This window comes from Myotis yumanensis, unplaced genomic scaffold, assembly GCF_028538775.1.
Source record: "Myotis yumanensis isolate MYYU_CA2020_CCGP unplaced genomic scaffold, mMyoYum1.0.hap1 SCAF_16, whole genome shotgun sequence".
Classification (NCBI taxonomy): Eukaryota; Metazoa; Chordata; class Mammalia; order Chiroptera; family Vespertilionidae; genus Myotis; species Myotis yumanensis.
Window position 1 is genome coordinate 39230514 of NW_027223767.1, and position 7576 is coordinate 39238089.

The 7576-nt window shown below is 41.6% G+C and overlaps 1 pseudogene; it reads left to right on the plus strand.

Moving 5' to 3' along the window:
• The first annotated feature begins 7313 nt into the window (after positions 1–7313).
• On the plus strand, positions 7314–7576 carry LOC138994339 (cytochrome c oxidase subunit 6B1 pseudogene; annotated as a pseudogene).

Sequence of the window (7576 nt, forward strand, 5' to 3'; positions counted from 1 at the left end):
CTGGACTTCTCTGAGGTTTTTCATGTGTACATTTGAGGATTGGGTCAAATGATCCTCAAGGGCCCTTCCAGATCTAAAATTATGTAATTCTGTGGTTCTAATAATTTGAATTTTGCTATATTCTATTTTGTGAGAAAGAAAAATGATAAACAAAGCTTTCAGGAAGCAATTTTAAATACATATTGTTAACTGAGTCCAGTCTCATCTCATCTGTAGCTCCAGTGCTGTACAATTATTATAAGAGTTCAGAATCTATCCTGAGGGCACTGTAAGAGGCTGAATCAAAAAGTTTATCTTGGGCAGTGTGGCTCAATAGATTAAGTATTGTCCCATGTACCAAGAGATCGACTCCCTGTCAGCGTACATCCCTGGACTGTGGGCTCGATCCCCAATAGGGGGCAGCCGATTGATAATGTTTCTCATCACTATTTCTATCTATCCCTCTGCCTTCCTCTCTCTCTAAAAATCAATTTAAAAACCGCTTATGTTATGGTTATCATAATTCTACTATTAGGTATTTTATTCTTTTCTAATTACATAAATATTTGCTAATATGTATATGGTATATAACAACTTCCATTTAACCAACATATGGAATACATTGGAATACTTCATTTCTTGCTCATTCTGATCAAGAGGGAGTTCAATGAATCTCTCTCTCGTCTGAGGAATTCAACAAGTTTTTCTTTTTGGCAGTTCATTAACATTATTCAATCTTTGAATGATGAGGCTAGAGTTTATCGTCTTTAGGTTATAGATGGGGATGTAGAATCAGAACAATTTAGAGTTGGAACTTTAAAGGTTGACTAATCAAACCCTTTATTTACAGATGAGAAAAGTAAAACCCAGAGAAGACAAAGGCCAGAAATTTGGAGATTGTCTGGACAAGAGCTGGAATAAAACATTAGGTTACTTGATCCTCAGCTTATTTTCCAATGGGAACCTCCCAACAGATTTCCCTCTTGGTGCCCAATATTTTACAATGTGCTACATATGAAAAGCCAGGCTTGTTTAGGGCTTACCTATGTGATAGGTGGTTCCTGTCTCTTCCCAACCCTAGGCTAGGGCCTAAATTCAACTCAACTATAGAATCTAAGGAAAGAGTTCTTAAATGAATAGAGAGGCAAGACCTTTCCTTAACTTTGACAATGAAGTGTGGTTGAAATGGGGAGCAATAACTCTGTGAGTCCCTTTTAATCATTGATATTTACATCTTAATAGTGTTCAAGGAGCTTGCTTACAAAGTAGTTCATATTAGAAAGTTATACAGTCTTAAAGATAATCAGTAGAGCAAGGAAGAAAGGAATGAAGAAGGTGATGTGCATAGAGTGGGACTGGGAGTGGGGATGGGATATGGTGGGGGGATTGAGAACTCCAGACTGGTGCAATCTATTAAGAAATGATATCGGAGAATCGAAGATGGCGGCATAGGTAAATACCGGAGATTGCCGCCGTAAACAACCACTTCAAAAATACAACTAAAAGTCGGAACGGACATCAACCAGAACCACAGGAAGGCTGGCTGAGGAGAGACTCTTCAACTAGAAGCAAAAACAACAGCATTCCGACGCTCAGAGGAGGCGTAGTGTGGAAAATTTAAAGGTACGGTGGTGCGGTGGTGCGCGCGCAAAGCGGGCTGGCGGCTGAGGGTGCGGTTGTCGTTTTCAATCAGGAGTGAGTCTCAGACTCTGGGCTACAGATCCGGGCGAGTCTCTAGGGACCCAGACTCAAACGGGAGAAGCGGGACTGTCTGGCTACGGCCCCTCCGAGGTGTGCAGCGGTTGCTGGGACAGAGAGGTGGAGCCCCTGGGGACGGACTGAGAGCGGCCATAGCGGCTCCCTCCCCCCGCCCTGTTGAGCCCGCCCCGCCCAGGCCCTGCGCAGAGCCATTTGCCGATCGCCTCAGGCAAAGGCTGGATTAGCGCCTCCCCAGAAGACAGACGTTTTCCGCTCAGCTGATTCCTACAGCCAGTCGGCCTGGTGGTCAAATCCCTCTAGTGTTAACTACAACAATTAAGGCTTGGCTAGAACAAGACTGGGCACAGAGACCACAAGGGGGTGCACCAAGAAAGCATAAAAGATGCGGAGACAAAAAAACATGACAGAAATGGAGGATATGGAGCTAAGAATCGCAATTTTGAGGGCTTGCCATAAATTTGTGCAGAGCCTCACGAAAACTAATGAGACCCTCGATGCTACGATAAAGAAATTAGAAAATAAGCATACACGGACTGAAATAAAGAATATTATACCCAATAGCAGACCAGAGGAGCTCAAGAATCAAACCAAAGATCCGACAAAAAACACCCAATTGGAAAAGCAAAATGAAAAAAGAATCCGAAGGTGTGAAGATAGTGTAAGGAGCCTCTGGGACAGCTTTAAGCGGACTAATATCAGAATTATTGGAGTGCCAGAAGATGAGAGACAGCAAGATATTGAAAACCTATTTCAAGAAATAATGGCAGAAAACTTCCCCCACCTGGAGAAAGAAATGGACTTACAGGTTCAAGAAGCGCAGAGAACCCCAAACAAAAGGAATCCAAAGAGGACCACACCAAGACACATCATCATTAAAATGCCAAGAGCAAAAGACAAAGAGAAAATCTTAAAAGCAGCAAGAGAAAGAGGCTCAATTACCTACAAGGGAATACCCATACGACTGTCAGCTGATTTCTCAACAGAAACTTTGCAGGCCAGAAGGGAATGGCAAGAAGTATTCAAAGTGCTGAATACCAAGAACCTACAACCAAGATTACTTTATCCAGCAAAGCTATCATTCAGAATTGAAGGTCAGATAAAGAGCTTCACAGATAAGGAAAAGCTAAAGGAGTTCACCAACGCCAAACCAGTATTATATGAAATGCTGAAAGGTATCCTTTAAGAAGAGGAAGAAGAAGAAAAAGGTAAAGATACAAATTATGAACAACAAATATGCATCTATCAACAAATGAATCTAAGAATCAAGTGAATAAATAACCTGATGTACAGAATGAACTGGTGATTATAATAGAATCAGGGACATAGAAAGGGAATGGACTGACTATTCTTGGGGGGAAAAGGGGTGTGGGAGACGCGGGAAGTGACTGGACAAAAATCATGCACCTATGGATGAACCCAGTGGGTGGGGAGTGAGGGTGGAGGGTGGGGTGGGAGCTGGAAGGAGGGGAGTTATGGGGGGAAAAAAGAGGAACAAATGTAATAATCTGAACAATAAAGATTAAAAAAAAAAAAGAAATGATATCATGGGTAGAAGGAGCATGTTAAGGAGGGAAAGTCATAAAGAACACTATTGCCAAAAACTGTTATCAATTAACATTCTGGAAACGACAGCCATACTTCTCTTCTTTGGGATCCTATAAAATGAGACCATAAAGATTCACTGAGCCAACAAGGCTGTGGCTGCGGGTGGTAGGGAATAAGGATCAAGAGGCTCACAAAGGAATCCAGACGTCTGCTTCACTGAAGTGGAAAAACCATAATATGTGGCAGGACAAGTTGCTCAGAAGCCAACTAAACTAGCTGAGAGTAGGCATAAGGTGTGGAGAGAAAGTGTGTGTGTGTGTGTGTGTGTGTGTGTTTTAATTCAAGGCGTGTTGCTGAGTTGGAAAGAAACAGCCAGCCCTAAATCATAGAACAGCCAGCTCTAAATCATAGGCTCACCTCTCAATCTGATGGAAATGCCAGTCCTGGGTTCTCTTGTCCTCTGAGAAGGAAGGCCCTACCTTTGGAGAAAGAAGCTATTGAACATCTCTGTTCCCTTTTGCTGGATCCATAAGTTCCTTGTGCAGTTCTAGGAAAACAACAACATTTTGGGCTCACCTCTTTGTAGGTTAAATAATGCATTAGGTCAAATTTTGTAACCCCAAAATACTACTAATATTTGCCGAAACCGGTTTGGCTCAGTGGATGGAGCGTCGGCTTGCGGACTGAAGGGTCCCAGGTTCGATTCCGGTCAAGGGCATGTACCTGGGTTGCGGGCACATCCCCAGTGGGAGATGTGCAGGAGGCAGCTGATCGATGTTTCTCTCCCATCGATGTTTCTAACTATCTATCTCTCTCCCTTCCTCTCTGTAAAAAATCAATAAAATATATTTTTAAAAAAGTATTTGGGCAAGCAGTTGGGCCTAAAAGCTAAGCAAAGGTTAGGAACAAAGAATAGGAGCAAGTTAAAAGTAGGGTCCTTGCCCTGCCGGCGTGGCTCAGTGGTTGAGTGTCGACCTACGAACCAGGTCATGGTTCGATTCCTAGTCAGGGCACTTGCGGGCTCAATCTCCAGTAGGGGGCGTGTAGGAGGCAGCCAATCAATGATTCTCTCTCATCATTGATGTTTCTCACTCTCTCTCCCTCTTCCTTCCTCTCTGAAATCAATAAAAATATATTTTTTAAAAAAAGTAGGATCCTCTCACAGGGAGTATGTGGCAGCTGGCAGTCTGGAACTTTTTCTGCAAAGGGCCAGATAGTAAATATTTTAGACTGTAGACCATGGGGTCCTTGTCACAGATACTTTTCTGCCATTATAGAGCAAAAGCAACCATAGACAATACACAAATAAATGAGTTTGCTCATATTCCAATAAAAGCTTATTTATGGACAATGAAACTTAAATTTCATATAATTTTCACATATAATGGAATATCATTCTTTTGTAAAAAAATACTTTCAACCATTTAAAAATTTAAAGCATTCTTAGCTCATGGACCATATAAAAATAGTTAGTAGGCCAGCCCTAGCTAGTGTGGCTCAGTTGGTTGAGCATTGTCCAGTGCAACAAAAGGTCACCAGTTCAATTCCTGGTCAGAGCACATGCCCAGGTTTCAGATTTGGCCCCTTGTTGGGATGCATATGGGAGGCAACCGAACAATGTTTCTTGGGAGGCAACAGATTGATTGATGTTTCTCTCTCTCTAAAACTCAATAAAAACATGTATATTTTTTAAAATATTTTTTATTGATTTCAGAGAGGAAGGGAGAGGGAGAGAGAGATAGAAACATCAATGATGAGAGAGAATCATTGATTGGTTGCCTCCTGCACACCCCCCCTACTGGGGATGGAACCTGCAAGTTGGGCATGTGCCCTGACCGGGGTTCGAACCTTGACCTCCTGGTTCATAGGTTGATGCTCAACCACTGAGCCATGCCAGCTGGGAAAAACATATCTTTTTAAAAAACAGTCAGTAGGGTCTGGCCGGCGTGGCTCAGTGGTTGAGCATCGACCTATGAACCAGGATGTCACCGGTTCGATTCCCGGACAAGGCACATGCCCAGGTTGCGGGCTCAATCCCCAGTTGGGGGCGTGCAGGAGGCAGCCGATCCATGGTTCTCTCTTATCATGGATGTTTCTATCTCTCCCTCTCTCCTTCTCTCTGAAATCAATCAAAAATATTTTTAAAAAACCAACAAAACAAAAAGTCAGTAGGCCAGGTCTGGCCTACAGACTGTAGTTTGCAGACTCATGGTCTAGAATAATGCTGTCTACTAGAAATATAATGAGAGCCACATATGTGACTTACCATTTTCTAGTAACCTCTTGTAACTATTAAAAAGAAACAGGTAAAATTAATTTCAATAATATATTTTATTTAACCCAGTATATTCAAAATATTATAATTTCAATATATAATCAATATTAAAATTACTAATGAGATATTTTACACTCTTTTTTCATACTAAGTCTTCAAAATCCAGAGTGTATTTTACACTTATAACATATCTCAATGCATCCCAGCCATATTCTGGGAACTCAATAGTTATATATGGCTGGAGGCTACCATGTTGGACAGTGCAGGTCTAGAACACCATTTTCAAACTTCAGCTTGCATCAGAATCACCTGGAGGGCTGTTAAAATACAAATTATTGGGCCCCACCCCCAGAATTTCTCATTTAGTAGGTTTGGGCAAGGTCCCAAAACTTGCATTTCTAACAAGTTCCTAGGTGGTTTTGATGCTGTTGGTCTGGGGACCATGCTCTGAGAACCACTTATCTATAAGATTGGGGTAGAAAGAAAAGTAGAGGAGCAATTAGGAGCCAGGAATGCATAAAAGCAAGAGGTAAAAAATGAATAGTGGAAAATGAGATACCATTATACACCTAATAGAATAGCCAAAATTAAAAACACTGATGACACTAAATGCTGAATGTGAAGCAACAGGGACTCTCATTCACTGCTGGTGGGAATGCAAAATGATACAGGCACTTTGGAAGACAGGTTGGCAGTTTCCTATAAAACTAAACATAGTTTTATCATACAATTCAGCACTCCTTGGTATTTACCCAAATGAGTACCAAAAGCTGCATATGGGTATTTATAGCAGCTTTATTCATAATTGCCAAAAGTTAGGAGCAACCAAGATGTCCTTCAGTAGGTGAATTGATAAATAAACTGTGGTACAGCCAGACATGAAAGATTATTCAATCCTAAAAATAAGTGAGCTATCAAACCATGAAAAGACATGGAGGGACCTTAAGTGCATATTACTAAGTGAAAGATGCCAATATGAAAAGGTAAAATATGCAGATAGTAAAAAGACCAGTGGTTACCAGGGGTTAGGAGGTGAGGGAGGAATGAATAGGTGGAACACAGGGCAGTGAAATTATACTGTATGATATTATAGTGGTTGATACATGTCATTATATATTTGTCAAAACCCATAGAAAGTACACCACTAAGAGTGAACCCTCATGTAAACTATAGACTTTGGGTGATAATGATGTCTGAATGCAGCAGGTTCATTGATTGTATCAAATATACCAACTGGTGCAGGATGCTGACACTGGGGTAGGCTGTACATATATGAATAAGAGGAACCTTGCATTTTACATTTAATTTTGTTGGGAACATAAAACTGCTCTAAAACATAGTTTATTAAAGAGAAAGAGACAGAGAACAGAGAACCAGATTATTAAGTCAGAAAAACATTAGGACTCCAGTGGTAAAAGACCTTGAAACAGAGGTTGGGCCTTACAACTGGGGAAACCTCCCTACTCTGCCTCCAAAGCAGGAATCAAGGAAGTTGCTTCTCCAGATTTCAATGTTGTAGGTGTCCTGGGAAAGGACAGGGCTGGAGAAACCGGCCTAATTAGGGGCCAGCTCAGAATGTGAGCCATTTTTAGAAGCATTTGCAATGAAACAACTATCTCCTAGCTCTGACAAACTCCAATAAAGATACCCAAGCCTCTTCTTATTTAACACAGTGATTTACAAAACAAACCAACTTCCAGAATGAACCTATAAGTAGGTCCTGTCACAGTACCTTAGACTGCTGAAATAGAAAGTGAGACAGGCAGCTTCAGGGGTGTCTTTAGGAGTCAGCAATATGGCAGAAGGCATCAAGACCAAAATCAAGAACTACCAGACTGCCCCTTTTGACAGCCTCTTCCCCAACCAGAACCAGACCAGGAACTGTTGGCAGAACTACCTGGACTTCCACCACTATGAGAAGGCAATGACTGCTAATGGGGTGATGTCTCCATGTGCAAATGGTAATAGCATGTGTACAAATAAGTCCCTTTGCTCATATCCTGGATGTTAGCCTGGGATGACCATTGGGCAGAAGGCATGTTTCCTGGGAAGATCTGA